At 41.6% G+C, this 17,981-nt stretch overlaps 1 protein-coding gene across 1 annotated transcript in view; it reads right to left on the reverse strand.

Moving 5' to 3' along the window:
• TENM2 (teneurin transmembrane protein 2) overlaps positions 1 to 17,981 on the reverse strand; it is a 2,247,577-nt gene that overhangs the window by 1,237,808 nt on the left and 991,788 nt on the right. The window contains exon 8 of the mRNA XM_059733461.1: positions 6,728 to 6,778. The gene's annotated coding sequence lies outside the window, so the exon portion shown is untranslated. The remainder of the gene's footprint in view (positions 1 to 6,727; positions 6,779 to 17,981) is intronic.

A 17,981-nucleotide genomic window follows, 5' to 3' on the forward strand; every position in this document is an offset into this window, starting at 1 on the left:
TCAACTGTTGGTGACCCTTGGAAAATTAGGTGATCATATCTTTTCTATCTGTTGAAGTGCATTAAAACAGAAAAAAAAAATTAGGCTAAATATTACATTTCTATGTAAGCAATTACTGTGAAGGCTGCAGGGTTGTTATATGATTAGAAAGGGTTCCAAAAGAAAATTTCTCTTGAAATATGGCCCGCCAAAAAAGATGGAACCCCCCTGCTTTATGAGTATTTCCTTATGGTGCACACTAAACAATGATCACTATAGTACATTGAGAGACAAATTAATGAATCAAACATTACAGATTTCATCATGTTGACTCATTTGTGTTTAAGTTAGTTCCCAGCTCTGTCACGCATTTGCTTTTAAATGAGCCCCTGTGGATAGTACTGTAATGTTTGATTCATTAATTTGTTTCTCAATGTACAGCAGTGATTACTGTTCAGTACACAGTGAAACACTTTAAAAATATTTGTTGTTAATGAAATATTTTGTAGTTAAAGAAACAAACAAGAAAAAGAAAGAAAGAAGGAAAAAAGAAAACAAGTAAGAAAAAAACTGTGAAGGATAGGAAGTTGGCCTGTTCACAGACATCACTCCTGCCAAATGTTCCAGTTGCTGCTGCAACCTACCATTATCTCTGTGGTATTACCTGGATTAAGCCTCAAGACAGGTTGCCTTCTACAGTTTCCCAGAGTTACCAAGTCAGATAACTGGGATGTTATATTGGTGCCCAGTTCTGTTCAGAGGAAGAAGATACGAAGGAGTCTTTAAGCCTGTATGCTGTGACTGTTAGGGCACATGCATGCTCCATGGCATATTGCTGCTGCAGGAGTTAGCAGGCCATGCGAGCTGGATCCCCATTATTTTAAGAGTGCAGACTACTAGTAGGGCTTTCTCTGTCAGTGTTACACGTCCAGTATAAACTGAATTTGGTGACCTTCCCACTACACTCCTATAGCCATCTTTTTGGCAGAGATTTTGAAAAGAGTGAGAGCATATCTTGGAACAATGGGATACTGAACCTTCCTGTAACTGGTTGCATGTTTGGTCATATGTTCAGTGTTGTTTTTCAAATTGTTATATGTAGTTTTGTTATCACATGTAATATTAAATAAATGCCATTTTATTTAAATATAATTTATTTTTCTTTTATTTATATTTTTATATATTTGTATATTTATATATTATTTTAGTATATAGTCTATTGATATATTTATAATATTTATTTAAATATTTTTTTAAAAAACAGTAGTTCTACAGGTAAATGTAAATATTAACCACATCAGCTGTCAGCAATGTTCAGGTGCTATTCTTGAAGCTAGGGACTGCACAAATACAAGGGCAGCCTAGCAATATTTCCTTTCCCCATCGCACCTCTTACATTTATGGTATAGAACTCATGAACCCAGCCTACCTGGAGATTTCCAAACTAGAGGGAAATTTTTTGATTAACTTGATATGCTGGAAATTATAATGTACCAACCACCTGTTACGGTGGAAATGGGGAGCTGATTATTATCAGCATACTAAATACCCAACACTACATAGATTCATTGATTGTTAGGGGCTGGAAGGGACCTTGTAAGGTCATCAGGTCCAGCCCCCCCACCCATACCAGGCAGGAAAGACAACTGGGGTCAGGTGACCCCATTCGTATTTCCTAACTAACTTTCTATGTAGCCTTGTACACATCTGGAACAGAAGTATTGGGGAAAAATCTATTTCAGTGGTGTCAAACTTGAAACAGCTGTTGGAGAAGAAAGGCATCTGATCCAAACTTTCATTCTAGACTTCCTAATTACAAACAAACAAGTGTCAACTATGTTTACTCTGAGTAATGAATGAACATATCCCTTTAAAACATTATGATCATTCAGGCCCTTAAATCAAGCCCAAAACCCAAATGAACCCTATAAAGTCTGAGAACTATGAAATTACCAGATTTATCTTGTCAATAATAGGAGCTTTCCACTATAAAGTGATAATTTTATAAGAGGAGGACCCATAATAGATGTCATAAGGAGAGCAAGTATATGGAGGGGTGAGGGGTTTTAACATATGGATGGTCATGTTTTGAGTGGCTCTAGCTCATTGTAAGGGTATTTCTAACAAAGACTTGATGCAAAGGTGAGCGACTGTTGTTAAGTGCTTACAGCAGACAAGGCACAAAGCTAGGAATGGAGTCTTGAGTCACAGTCTAGGGATAAGTCTAGATGACAACACAGCCACCCAATACTTATCTTGGAGTAAACAAGCTTGAAGCCAATAAATGGACACTGTTATTCTGTGCTTCTGAGACTCATCTCCCAACAAGATCAATGAAAGCAAGGTTACAAATATGGTGCATATATGTTTCCCTTTAGTGACTGATCTGCAGAAAGAAAAAGAGAAGGAAGAATCCCTAGCAGTTTTGCTAAAAGACATCCTATCTATCCTGATGCTGTCAAGGCGATTGTTTCCTACGTTCAGATTTTACCGAGGTTCCATATGAATTCTTAAATATACACCTGACTTAATTAAAATATACAATTCTGGAATTCCTTTATGCTGTAATAGTACAAGCATTTGCAGTCCTAATGATTTAAGTTTCTCAAGAGGCCGTTAACATTAAAGAAACATAAATTAACACAAAGAGAAATAAGAAAATAAAAGCTGGTGAGTGAGGGTGCTTATAATTTATTTGCAGATATGCAGCTGAGTTATTTGCCCTTTCTTTGCAAATGAGATAAATGTCATATCCCATCATATCCCCTGACCATGAATTATATATAACATTTGGTGAAATATGAAATTCTAAAAATACATTGAAGGGCTGGAGTCATTTTAATGGTTTATTATGATAGGTGTACCTGATTGTGAAATATCATCTTTCAGGGAAGACAAATGGGGACATCATTGGTTTAGAAAGTCCACATAATTTTAAAAGATAGATTAAATGCTCTTGGAGGCAATTGAGGATGCTTTAGTATTGAAGCCACAATTTCTAAGTATTTTTCTATGGGTTTGCAGACAACAATTAAAACATGGTGTTAAACTAAGAGCCCAGTTGTTTTAGGTGGTGACCACTTGTTCATGTATATAAACATATACCTGTATTTAATTTGATTAGACTAATTATGGTAGAAAGTGCTCAGCAACTGTGATAGTAGGATGGAAACACAGAGCTGTGTATCATTGGCATACTAAGGAAACTGTACCTTGCTTTTCTTCATGAAGACTCCTACCATCTTCATGGGCGACTGGTGCCACCTTAGTCAGGGGGGGCACATGCCCCCCCCCCCAGTGACCAGTCAGTGACTGGGGGGGTCCCCCCACGGCCAATCACACTGACTGGGAAGTTCCCGCAGCACTCCTGGAAGTGGCTGTGGCGCTCCTGGAAGTGGCCACGGCACTTCATCCGGCATTCCCACTCCCAGGCCAGCACTCACAGGGGGGCTACTGGTGCTCCTGCCTGCCTCCTATGCCCATCACCTAAGTAAGGAGCGTGGCCTGTCAGGAGGTGCACCAACACTCTCAGGGGGTGCACGTACACCCCCATGCACCCCCTACATGTCTCTGCTGACCATTTTTATATACATTCTGAACAGGAGAGTTGAAAAAAATAAATGGAAAGGATCATAGCTTTGGGCATCAGCAAAGAGGAAGGAAGTTCACAGAAAGCCTCAAATCAGAAGCAGTCTTTATGGTTGACTGCTTTTCATACTGCACATGACTGATGGCGTACAGAAAAAACCCCTCACAGCACTAAACTATACAGATAGGGTGCATACTAGAAATGAGCAAACATCTTTACAATATGGTTCATTGCTCTGCAAATATTTGGCTACTTGCAAATATAATGGAATTTACTACAAGCTTCTATGGTACTTTGAGCTACTTTTTGAAGCCAATAGTTATTATGATAACTATTCAATTTTGCTCTAGAAAGAACAGAAAGGGGTGATATCATATTCAGAAATAGTGACTGCATATTTACGACAGTTTCACATCATTTCTATATTACCGCTCATGCTGTCTCTTTTTACCTATTGCATGTCACTTGCTGTCTATGTCGAACTACTACGATTAATGTACTGATTCATATATTTGCTTTTCTGCTCTTTTAGTTTGCATTTGTTTCCACAGCTCTAAAGTTAACAGTGAACAAACAAAAAACCCTAACACTCAGCTAAAGCTGCACCTTGGATCATGGTTGTACAGAAGTTAGCACATAATTCACAATGGTATTTTCACTTATCTAATGGATGCTTGAGAATGACACTCTCACTTATAAATGGTTTATAATGTATTAATACAGAACACTTAGTGCATTAATTTCTGTGTGCCATTCACCTTGGATCATGGTTGTAGAGAAGTTATCACATCATTCACAATGATATATTCACTTATCTAATGGATGCTTGACAATGACACTCTCCCTTATAAACAGTTTATAATGCATTAATACAGAACACTTAGTACATTTATTTCTGTGTGCCATTTAGGTTGGGTAACAAAATTCTCAGGAGTACTGTATGGATACCACTAGAGATTAGAGATTAGATTTTTATTATCTGATTTGAATGTGGGTGGGTGCATCTACATGAGATACTTTGCTTGAGATTAAAGCAAATCACTGCACAATAATTGTCCTTATCTCTGTGTGCAGATGCTTACTACAGTTATTTGCTCTAATTGCAAGGAAATTTGCTACCTGTAAATACAAGTAGTGAATATATTTGTGATTACTTACTGTACTGCACAGCATGTGTAGATGGCCAAATGGAAGCAAACTTGCTCCTGGTCATCTGGGCAGCAGATTGATCCCTGCCTCCAGGAGCTGCTTGCACAGAGTCCAGGCATGGACAATGTTCCTGTGCCCTGGCAGCAGGCAGCTCCCAGCCCCCACTCCCTAATCATAGAGTGGGGGCTGAGGAGACTGTTCCCAGTTGCAGCTCCACCATCAGAGTGGGGTCTGGGAACAGGCTGGAGAACCTGTACTCTGCCCAGCTCTGTCATCACAGACCTGGGCTGGGAACAGACTGGGAGCTTTTTCCCTGCCCAGCTCTGCAATTGCAGAACTGGTCAGGGAACCGGCTCCCAGTCTGTTCCCAGCCTGTTCCTCACCCTGTGATTGTGGAGCAGGTCCTGGGTACTGTACTAGTAAGGGGCGGGCCCCAGCCCTGTGCTCTAATTGGTGATTGAGGTGCAGGGCTTGGAAAGAGCTGCAAGAGAGGGGCAGGTCCCAGCTCCCTGCCTCAATCTGCTGGTTGGGCAGCTAGCAGTGAGCCCCACGCTGGTGCTAGCTGCCCCACCAGTGGATTGAGGCAGGGGTCTGGGACTTGCCCTTCCCCTGTAGCTCTTTTCAAGTCCCCTGCCCCCAATCAGGAAGCCAGGGCCAGGAGCTCCCTGCTGGCAGGGCAGGGGGAACATTGTCCCTACGTGGGCTCCAGTGGTAGAGCAGTTTCCCAGCCCCCACCAGGAGACAGCTGTCTCCTGGCCCCATGCCCCCTGCCAGCTCCTGGGCTACCACTCAGGGGCAAGCTTAGAGATCTCTCTGGCTGCTTCAGGGGGCAAGCTCAGGGCTGTAGGGGGCAGGAGCAGACTGCTACCAGGAGCAGCTGCTGTGGGGGTTTTCCTACATTCCCACATCTGATCTGCTACTGGATCCCTGCATATGTAGATGCCTACCCAGGGTGGGTTTCCTCTAGATTAATTTACTCTAGAGTAAACCTACCCTGCAGCATTTACACATGTAGACATTACCAGTGTCTAGAAAGATGGCAACATTTATGCAGCAAACAGTAAGCTCAATCCTAAAATTACATGAGATTTACTGAGCACAACTCATGTAAATATCACATATGTAATAATTACTTATATGGTATTTATATCCTGAAAGATGGTAGGTGTATCTCCATGTGCAATTAAGGTGATGCAATCAACTCCAGTGCAGTTCGCACCATAGTAAACTGCTCCTGGGTACAGTGTCTATATGTGTACCTTGGATAGCAGTGATTTAAGCAGGGGTGGAGCAGGCCTGTGCTGGCAGGGAGCACCAGGGGTCAGCCCAGGGCTCTAGGTGGCCATATTGGGCGGTGTTGGGGCTGGTTGAGGCATGAGGATGCTGGAAGTGAGAAGCCACATGGCTGTCGTAAGCAGGAGTCTGGCCATGCCTAGTCACCGTTTACATGTGTGTTGCAGTGCAGTAAATGACTCTGTTGTAAGATTTTACTATTCCTGACAATGCTATCTTATGGCAGAGTTAATTAGTTTACTGCACCCTAATACTGGCACATGTGTAGACAGTGACACTTTACTGCAGAGCTAATTAGTCAACTCCACAGTAAAGCACATGTGTAGATGTACCCAGTATTACTGAAGATGCTAGTATTCCAGTCATGAGGGAACTTTGTTAAAGTGAATATTTTGGTAAGTGTACTAAATTATAACAGAATTCTTCCTTCTCTGCTGCTTCCCTACCTTTTGATTTTCTGCCTTCTTTCTTCACTACAGTAAATTGATTCCTCAACAACATCCAGGTGCAAATGAATTAATGGTCTTCAACTGTGAGGGAGTAGGATGGAGTCTTCCCCTCCTCCTCACTCAGGTCCTTTCCGTTCAGAGAAAACCCACATATCAATTAAACTCACCTGTTAATTAAAAGCTTGTTTGGAACATTTCTTGCTAGGTGGAAGCAAGAGAAAGTGTAAAAGGCATGTGAATGCTGAGGCTTTGAATGTTAATTACTTACTCCCAAGTTTCCTTGTGATCCCTCAGGTGTTGGTTGGACACCAGCAAAGAACTAGAAAAAGGAAACAAAATTAATTTGTAGTTTCTGCTGTGGAGAAAAATACAGATAAGAAATCAACCAGCCTTCCACATTTTTCCCTTTCCTTGTCTAGATTTATTCTTTATCCATTTATTTATGTGAAAATATCTGCATACAGCAAACAGACAGTAGTGTTTTGAAGGTGACAAACAATACAGTGATCACACATTCAATTTTTCTGCTAGTTTGGAAGATTCTTTTACTAGTTTCAGGGAGACTTTTTGTTGGCACAAAGTCATGTCAATATGAATGAGGCATATGCAAGTGCACACATGAGTTTTCACCAGTTGCACCAGTGTTCTTAATGAGTCATATATAATTAATGATTACAAATTTATCTATATATAAACAGGAAATCCTGGGGGATCTTGTAGAAAGTGAATTCCTTTTTCCTGTTCTACAGCTATTCCTCCCTACCTGTAGATAACTATTTTCTATCTTCTTCCCCTTTTCCACAAACATAAAAGATAAACTTTTAAACCATGTAAACTTTTCTGCTAATTGGAAATCACATTGGCGATAAGAAACTAGATCTTTCATATTTCTAGAAATTCTGGAAATTACATATGGAAACAACATGTCATATTTTGCATTTGATACTAGAAACAAACAAACTCAAACCATAAAAGGATCTTCAGTAAGGATTTAAAGCTAAAATATAGTGTTTTGGTTTAGAAGGAGGAATGTCTGGGGCTGTGATTTCTGAGTAATGACTTTTGCCAAAAAATTGAATTTGTTGCATTTTCAAGTGAACTTAACGGCTTCATGAATTTTCTGCTGAAGCATTCTGAGAGTCTAACTGGAATATCTGACTAGAGAAATTATACTTTCAGTTTCTTCAGAGACAAACTGAAGACCTGATTTTTAAATGAGCAGCTCACATTATATAAACAGAATTGTACACCTGATTTGTATTGTTAATAATTGAGGCTATATATACAAATTAAGTAAGTATTGATATAAATTGTAACTATTATGATTTTCATATGCAGTTACCTAGTTAGCTTACACAGCATAAGTGAGTTCCTAATTTACATATATGTCTACATTAGCATGTTTAAAAAGCAGGTCATAAATGTACTAATCCTAAACATAACAAAAAATACTGTATGTTATAATTTCAATTTATCATGAATCACAACTACATAAAAGTGTAGTGATTATTGATCAATCCACAAATACCAACCACAAGCTAAAGGTGACATAGAGAGGACTAGACTGCTCAAATATTAAACAAAGGATGTAGAATTAAATGTAGAGTTAAAATCAGCTGATTTTAAAGGTGCATTTATTAATACAGGAATTAATTAAGTTTAGATATCCTGGACCCCTAAGAGTGAAAATAAATTTTCTTAATTTGATAGAGAATACTTTGGTGCTTGTACTCATGACAGGGTTTTAGTCCTTAGGGGTGCGTTCACACATGCAAGCATGGGCACTTGCAGCAGCTCAAATAGGAGTGGTGCAAATTTGTGCCAGGGATTTTTGCCTCAGTGCACATGCCTGGACATACACTTTGTTCTAGGGCAAATTGTGCCACTTGGGGCAAAATAACCCGGCCTGGCTCCTTCCAGACCTGCAGCCAGGGGGAGCTAGAGCCTGGCCAGCAGCTCAGAGCTACTTGCCCTTAGGAGCCTCCCCCAACATCACTGCCGGAGCCTAAAGGTGCCCTGCCTGCCCCAGCTGCCTTGGCAGGCCAACCCCCAACTTCACCTCCACTGTCACCACAAGCACACCCTGAGGAGCTAAACTGGATGGCTCCTACCATCACTGCTGCTACTGCCGTTGTTTCTGCTGCTGCCCGTCTCAAGAGAGAGGGAAATTCCCTGCTGTGCCACCTGAAACCACACCTGCACTGGATTACTCCCTAATTGACTGCCTGCTCCTGCCCTCCCCCACAGCTACCTCACTGCATCTGATCCTGCTTTGTCTTCCTGCCTACTGTTCTGCTGCCGAGCATCTGGCTGGAGGTCTGAGGGGCTCCTGGACAGATCTTCAACAAACAAAGCCCCTCCACCACTCCAGCCATCTTTTACATCTGCCTCAGCACCCTTTCCTGTGTTCTTGACCTTGTGTGGTAAATCCTGCGGTCCATACCCCCTGCCCTGGTGTTTGTTGTGTGGCTGAGTAAGCCAGCTTGAGTTTCCTCAGTGTGTGTGTTCCCGCTCCTCCACATTCTTAAAGCATAACCCGCCTGGTTTTTCTTTCCTGTGAGGCTGTAGCTCAGTGAGCTTCAGGCTCCCTCCTTCCTCTAGCTCCCCAGATGCAACTGCTGGCCCTGCTCTCCCTGCCCATCCCTCCTCCAATCAGGAATCTCCCTGCAGACAGGTGACTTTCTAATTGGGCCTGAACCCACAGGCCAGCTCCTGCACAGCCTGCCTCATGCTCCACAGCCTGACAGATGGTACAACCAGTGCACTGCCACAGTCCCAATCCTTTTCTTTCTTTTTTTTTTGGCAGAACCTGCCCACCTCTCCCACAGCCAGTGCCATTAATCCATGACATTAATCAGTCAGCTCATTCCCTGGCTGTGGGAGAGGTGGGTAGGCTCTGCAGAGAAAAAGGATTGGGCCCTTTGCCACTTCTACCTTCAACAGGATCCTGTGGCCAGCAGGATGCCTGGGGCCACCTAGGAATGGGCTGGCATGCCCCTGGGGCAGCACAGGGAAGCAGTAGGAAGGTGTTCACATGTGCGCGCTGGAAAAGCAGCAGGGATGGTGCACAGGGTGCTGGAGGCCTGAGCAGGCCCAGGAAAGCTAGCAGCCTGCCTGGGTGGCTCTGTGCCCCAAGCACTGTCCTTGCCAACTTCTCCGGCCACCAGCACACCCAGATGCCCTCCTGCTGCCCTCCTGCTGCCCCGCTGCATTGACCCTGGGGCAAATCAGTCTGTTCCTGGGCAGCCCCAGGCATCTTGCCAGCCATAAGAGCCTGCTGAAGGCAGAAGCAAGAAGAGGTCTCATCTTTTTTTTCTGCGGAGCCTGCCCACCTCTTCTGCGGCCAGAGGGGTGAGCTGACTAATGACTGCAATGTTCCAAGTTGCAACGTTGCATACTAAACTACATCGGGACATAGCTTAGTTTGCAATGATGCAAATTCATTTAAAACCCCCAAAACTCAGATACATGTAATGTGCAATGCCTTTAAGCCACACAAAGAGAAATTTCCATCATATATACACTGTGACATCATCATGTGTACAAGCACCCTATGAAACATAATACAAAATACTGTTTTTGCTTGTTGTGCTGGTCCTGTGAAAGCTGGTGCTGTAGCCTACTATTTTCAATGAGAGGCTTCTGTAGGATTTATCCAGCTAATCAAAATGAACTTTTTATATTTCACTTAAATCGTATTAACCTAAAATATCAAGACATTTGACTGAAGAATAAGACATAATTTCACTCTATAGCAACTGAGATCTGTAATACAAAGTACTTTGACACACATGTCTATCCTGATTCTGCATTATGCATCAAATCCTGTACTTAAAAGCCACCTATTTGGGTAGAATGGTGCGTACATAAAGTTAACCAAGACACTTGGCATTGAGTAGATGTGCCTGGTAAATGTATTGTAAAGTGACAAGTATGCAAACTACACATTATTAAGGAAAGAGCTTTCATACTAGTACAAGACAGTATTTGTGATCATTGTCATGATTTCTTTTCTAATGCTAGTATTAGTTTAAAGGCAGCAATATCATAACAAGAATAGCTTTTTTGCAACTGATACTTGGGCATTCATTGGAAAGGATGGAAACCTGAAAAATGAAAAGAAGAAAGAGAAAGAAGAGAGAGGGGAAAATAAAAATAATTCTGAAAACAGCCTCAAGTCCATTACAAACCAAGATAGGTTGTGCAGTTTTCTAACAATGTCTGTAAAGTTCAGAGTCATGTCTTTGTGCGGGCCGGGAGCGGTCCGAAGCCCTCGGGGGCGCGTGGCGCAGGCTGTGGCCAGCAGCCCTGGCACGCAGGTCGGGGAATGCAGGCCGGCGGACTAGAATTAGGCACGGACGCGTAGCGGTTGATTAAAGATTATTTTACTTACACCGTAGATGGTCGCGGTGCAGGCAGGAAAGCTTGCTTGAGTTGCAGTTACAAAAACAAAACAAAACAAAACTCGAACCTGCAGGGCACGAGAGTATATCGCAAGGGGTTTTTGGCGACGGGAAGATGCAAGACACGAGAGTACGTCGCAAGGGGTTTTCGGCGACAGGAAGATAAACCTGCAGGACTCGAACCCGGACAGAGCTCTGGATACACTCACACGAAGTTTGCTAGGCTCCGTGGAACTTGCGTGCAGGGAAGGGTACGTCGAGGGATCAGGTGGCGACGGGGAGAGGCTAGAGGTTGATCAGGCCCCTGTATCCTCCTCTAAGGCACACGCTAGGTCCGTTAGGCTCCACAACGCACTTAGAGTCCTCCACAAGATGGTTACGGAGTCCTCCCTTGTGGGGTTCTCCTCGGAGTTCTCCAACTTGGGCGGAAACTGCTCAAGCCTCTTATACGGCTAGCAAGCCAATCGCTAGCCGCCACGTGGGAATAATTTAGAACTGGCCAACAGTGGGACACAAATTTGCATGCGGGTGGCGGGAACTCCTTTGCACCGGGGTTTTCTCTTTGCAACTGAGAAATGCACCTTGCAAAGAAAGATCCTCGTGGCGGGAAATAATTTAGCAGTGCCGAAGCACACACAAACAAAATCACACCCTTGGGTTGTGACAGTCTTCATTAATTTGGGATTCTTAGCAAGCACAGGCAGATTCCATATATAGCCATAAAATAGCCATACAATATTAAATTGAAAAAAGTAAGAAAAACAATCTCCCCCACCAGATCTCTGCCCAAAAATTTCCCTAACTGTATCCCAAACAGGGTTATTAAGCCTCATTTCCTTTACTTTATTCCTTTGAAATAAGGCCAGATTTCTAGCTTGTGCAAGTCAGTTTCACACTGGTTTACATTAGCTAAGCATATGGCGCCAGCATTACTTTGATTTCTAATTTAAAACAAATACATACTGTACCTTAAAAAAAAAACCCTCTGTATTGTCTTTTTAAATGTAAAAAAAGCACACATTCCTTAAATAACAGTACCAAGCACATAAGCTTGAGTAACCTGCCACTAAAAAAATATGCTTATCAACCAACAGCTTTAGTCACCAGTAAAAATGCTTCAACATTATCAAAGGAACAACAAATCCCAAAGTTCTCAATTTAGGCTTTTAGTTACTATTTTGGATTGCCCCATTCTATTGTTTTGGAGTGTGGGCAACTCTCTGTGCTAGAGAGTGGACTTGGATATTTTTATGCCTATATTATACACACATGCTTTTTTTCCCCCCAGTGCTTCCCTGTTTGCCTCCCAACAAGAGCTCATTTTTTAAATTAGCATGTTGGAAGTAGCTAGGAAAATCCTATAATTTATTCATAGGTTTATAAATGAAGAAGAATGAAATGAAGAAGGATGTAGGGATGCAACACCCCATTTAGTCCATATGCAAGAAATCATCCAGAAGGGTGCTATCCTAGATTTATTATACAATCATTTGTCCTGGTGGAATTTAAGGTCCTTTCAAAATTAGAAGAAAATAAGCATAGTTTTGACTGTGATTTAGTATACTACACCATGAGTGGCCAGGATATGTTCAACTTTCGAAGGCCACATACAGACATTCAGTTTTTTCCTGGGAAAGTTGCTCCTTTCCCAGAAGAAACCATAGAGGCATAGATGTTCCGGATTTTTTTTTCAGAGCAAAAATGGCTATTCCAGTAGAAGAACAACCCAGGAACAATCAGGGTTAAACCACTTTCAGGAGAGTTTCTTATGCGACAGTACAGAATGGCTGTACATGTTCTCATCTAAGATAACCCACAGCACAGTCCTCCAGCATTCTAGGGTGCTTCACTCCTTCCCTCCTCCAGGGAAACAGTATGTCCAGTCACTTGCTGGACTCCACTACTGCAGCCAAGCAGAAAGCAGAACACCCTCCCTTCATTAGCCTTACAATGGCTGCAGGGAGGCACAGGCTGACCCTGAGCATTCTGGGTCAGCCATTAAGCTCTGTCTTGGGCACTGCTACCATTCTGTCTCCAGGCAGACTGAAGGAGCCTGAAGAGCATGCTGAGATGTGAGCACAGGAACCCCCTGGTTGTGCAGCATCAGCACTGCAAGCACTCTGCTCTTCAAGTGCTCAGCATTAGAATATCTGCTGAGGCATCTCCAGGTTTTCTACCATGACAGCAAACCTGGGAAATTCTCCCAGGTCACCTGAATGTACACACACAACCTAAGTTACAATGACTGAGAAAAAATATGATTCTTTAATTCACTAGAGAACTGTTATACAATTTATGGAATCCATAAGCCTTCTTTTTTAATAAAACTGTTTACTTAGAATTTTCAGATATATTTGTTTTAGGGAAATAAAAAGTAATACTTCCATCTTCTCTTACAAATAGCACAATAGGTTAGGGTATATTGGGGCAACAACATTAGGAACTGAAGCAATATTTTGTAGCTAACACAATCTATCTGGTCTCCAAAGGTCTCCAAAATAAATAAAACACGTTTCCCCTATGAGTCCTTGTCAGCTTTTTCTGCTATTTATAAAAAGTCTCCCACTGAGAGATGGATCTACCACATTTCTTTATGATTAAAACACTGTTTAGACCAGTTTTTGTCATAACAAAATGTGTATTTTCATCTCAGGATGATATAATGCATTGCACATAGAAAGGAGACACATATATTGTTCTTAGGAAGAAAACTAGAATAATACACTTAACAGCTTAATAACTAGCATATAAAAAATGTAAACTGTTGACTTCCAGAGAATTCATAAGATATTTAGTTATCTCTTAAAACACCCACTGCATCACCAGCCATTAATTTTACTCCTGGTGGAGTTCTGGATACAAAAAAGAGGGTGAGAGTTTAATGAAAATGCTAGTGAGTAGTGTTAGTATCTATTTATAAAAAAAAATGGAAGTATGCATCCTTTAGTACTTAGGACTGTATGAACAAATCACGGACAATGCCAGTGGGAAAATACATGGCAAGGATTTTAAATATACTGCATTGCACAGCATTTGAAAATGATGGTAAATTCTTGAGATGAATGATGCAGTCTAAACACCAGACCATTTTTCATATAATTCTCAAAGTTCTTCAGCCCGTTTTACCTTTAATACTGATGTTTTCTCAGATCTTAATTTTCCTCTGTGCTGATTTTAAAATATCTCTTCTCTTAGTACATCATTCAAAAGTTGTTTTCTTTTTATTAGATTGTCTACTCCCAGCAAATGATTTACCAATGTACTCATATTTAATTGTAGAAAAGAGTTTTGACTTAGTTCAGAAGTTATACAACATGCCAACCTTTATTTAGAAAACACATAAGAAATTCTTATTCATAAGAACATTCTTTTTTATTTGTATATAGTGGAACCCAACCTGAATTCCAAAATTTTCTGAACATTACTGTTAATTTGTGTTTCATGGGAATGGTTATTTCTTTTTTTTAGAGCAGCAATCAATGCCTTCTCAATAGTCATGAGACTGAATCCTATATAAAGATAGGAAATTTTATTAAGCCTCCATATGATCCTTGATCTTCTGCCAGAATCTCTGATGTTTTTCCAGAGCACACAAGCCAGGCAATGTGCCTTGGTTAATAAGTGATTGTACAACTTTCTGTTTCTCCTGCCAGGTTAATCCTGGATGCTGTTTGAAGAAACATGTCCTGTTTTATTTCAAACAGGATAAAAATTTTGTAAAAGATCAGTAACATCCTCTCTCAGCATTTTCATATATATGAACCAAATGCAGCTAGTAAAATGTTTGGCTTCATGTGCATTGCACAGCTTAACTGTTATCACCGTAATCAGCCTAGATTTTAGCAATTCACACAATATATTCAGTGTACTGAGGAGTGTGGAATTCAACTGGTCATAATCTACTTGGGGTTAGGAAAGAATAGCCTTTAAGGATTTGAAAGGAGTTAATTCTTTGTGCCTTGTCAATTCTTTTTTGCTTCCCAATACTGCCAAAAATGAAGGTTAATACCCACCATTGTAATTTCTGTGAGCAAGACACTTGTCATCTGAGAAATGAACAACAAATACCAGATTTGTTTCAAATCGGCCACTGAACTACACTGACAATCAAATGGGAACAACTTGGAGATCACTGCTAATTGGCCTGGATTTGATTTGAAACCCTCTATGAAAACTGTTAATTCCTTGACCCATTAAAAGTTATATTTTCTATTTTAAAATATAACAATTATATATATACTTGCATACATGTTTTTGATTCCTAGATTATTTGCTTTATTGAGGTTCTGCTTAATACAGAAGTGTGGAGCTAATACTGAGGCCATTATTACTCCCAGAGTCTCAGGACTAAGCTGTGTTACACTAAATCTTTGAGTAGAAAAGAGCTGAGACTATACATCATAGAACTATAGAAAGTTAGATTTGGAAGGGACCTCAGGAGGTCATTTAGTCCAACTCCCTGCTCAAAGCAGGACCATCCCCAACTAGATCCTCCTAGTCAAAGCTTTGTATAGCTGGGTTTTGAAAACCTCCAAGGGTGGAGCTTCCACCACCTCTGTGGGTAACCTAGTCCAGTATTTTGTTACCCTCCTAGTGAGAAAATTCTTCCTAATATCTAACCTAGACTTCTCTTGCTGCAACTCGAGACAGTTGCTTCTTGTTCTGTCATCTGCCACCACTGAGAACAGTCTAGCTCCATCTTCTTTCAAACCCCACTTCAGGTAATTGAAGGCTGCTATTAAGTCCCCACTCCACTGGACTCTCTCCAATTTGTCCACATCCTTTCTGTAGTGGAGGGCCCATAACTGAACACAGTACTCCAGCTGTGGCCTCATCAGTGCTGAATCGAGGGGAATAATTACTTCCCTTGACCTGCTGGCAACACACCTACCAAGGCAGCCCAGTATGCTGTTAGCCTTCCTGGCAACAAGGGCACACTGTTGGCTCATATTCAGTTTATTGTTTACTGTAACACCCAGGTCCTTCTTCGCAGAACTGCTGCCCAGTCAGTCAGCCCCCAACCTGTACTGGTGCATGGGATTGTTCCGTCCAAAATACAGGACTTTGCACTTGTCCTTATTGAACCTCAGAAGATTTCTTTTGGCTCACTTCTCCAATTTGTCTAGGTCACTCTGAATCCTAGCCCTACCTTTCAACATATCTACTACTCCCCCCAGCTTGGTGTCATCTGTAAACTTGCTGAGGGTGCACTCTATATGCCATCTTCCAGGTCATTGATGAAGATGTTGAACAAAACCGGCCCCAAGAACAACCTCTGGGGCACTTCACATGATACCAGCTGCCAACTAGACTCTGAGCCATTGATTACTACTCTCTGAGCCTGATGCTGCAGCCAGTTTTCCATCCACCTTACAGTCCATTCATGCAGCCTATACTTCCTTAGCTTGCCTGCAAGAATGCTGTGGGAGACCATATTAAAAGCCTTGCTAAAATCAAGGTACACCACATCCACCAGTCTCCCTGCATCCAAAGAACCAGTCACCTCATCATAGAAGGCAATCAGGTTGGTCAGGCATGAATTGCCCTTGGTGAATCCATGCTGACTGTTCCTATTTGCCTTTTTCTCCTCCAAGTGCTTAGAAATGGATTCCTTGAGGATCTGCTTCATGATTTTTCCAGGTATTGAGGTGAGGAGGCTGACTGGTCTGTAGTTTCTTGGATCTTCCTTCTTCCCTTTCTTAAATATGGCACTATGTTTGCCCCTTCTCAATCATCAGGGACTTTTACTGATAGCCATGAGTTTTCAAAGATGATGGCCAGTGGCTCTGCAATTACATCAGCCAACTCCCTCATCACCCTCGGGTGCATCCCGTACGACCCCATGGACTTGTACACATTCAGCTTTTCAAAGTAGTCCCTAACCTCTTCTTTCACCACTGAGGTCTGCTCACCTCCTCTCCAAACTATGCTGCCCAGTGTAGTAGTCATGGATCTGCCCTTGCCTGTGAAGACTGAGGTTTAAAAGGCATTGAGCACTTCAGCCTTTTCTGCATCCTCTGTTACAAGTTTGGCTCCCCCATTCAGTCAGGGACCCACACTTTCCCTGATCCTCCTCTTGCTACCGACATACTTGTAGAAACCTTTCTTGTTGCCCTTCACATTCAATTGCGCTTTGGCCTTCCTGACTTTATCCCTGCATGCCTGAGCAATGCTCTTATATTCTTCCCTAGTTATTTGTCCAAGTTTCCACTTCTTATGAGCTTTCTTTTTGTAATTTAGTTTACTGAAGAGTTCCCTGCTAAGCCAAGCTGGTCTTCTGCCATATTTGCTAGTCTTCTTGCACATTGGGATAGTTTGTTCCTGCACTCAGTTGAGCATATTCCAGCCATACACCTTCCTTGCTCCTGACAGTAAAGCCAAATGCAGAAATAATATGTACATGAGCACTGTGCCACCTGAGAGCTCCCCAGTCTGCCTATATTCCAGGCCTTATAAAAAAAATCTTTTTAGTGTAAAGGGGACAGATTGTTATCATTTGTGTCTGAAAGCCAACTGCTAATCCTGTATGCAAGGTGCTTCCCTTTCAGTCAATCTAAAAGGTATTCATTGTCTATAGAAGGTAGTTATTCAGATGACTGCTTCTAATATCGGTAGTTGGATTTTTTTTTCCTATAGCCAATGCAGCCATCCAACAATTTGTAAATGTCCAATTTGTATTGAAAAATTATGCCAGTGACTCTGGCTAATTTCACAAGATATATAAATGAGTATAGAAGACTTTGTGAGTGTTAAAATAAATGTGATAAGTTGCAAATCGATAGCAAATAGAGGAATCTGGATGGAACTTCAATCATGCTGTAAATGTCAGAGCTGAAGACTTGCTATACAAGTAGGGTAAAGCTGCCAGCCTTATGGCTGGAAGGCAAACAGCTTAAAACTTTTAGTGGCAAACTACTACTGTGTGAATACCTTAGAATCCCAAGGTCACTTACACAGAAACCAGGTGATGAGACACTGTGGAAACAAAAATTGTAGCTATGTCTTCACTCATGGTTACTCCCCAGGAAGATGTACTTTAACATTTTGAACTGCAACTCTTCTTTTTTTCCCTCCCAGAATAGCAGTGTAAGTCACTAACCTTTACTCAGCAACCAAATG

The sequence above is a fragment of the Alligator mississippiensis genome, chromosome 9 (genome assembly GCF_030867095.1).
Source record: "Alligator mississippiensis isolate rAllMis1 chromosome 9, rAllMis1, whole genome shotgun sequence".
NCBI lineage: Eukaryota > Metazoa > Chordata > Crocodylia > Alligatoridae > Alligator > Alligator mississippiensis.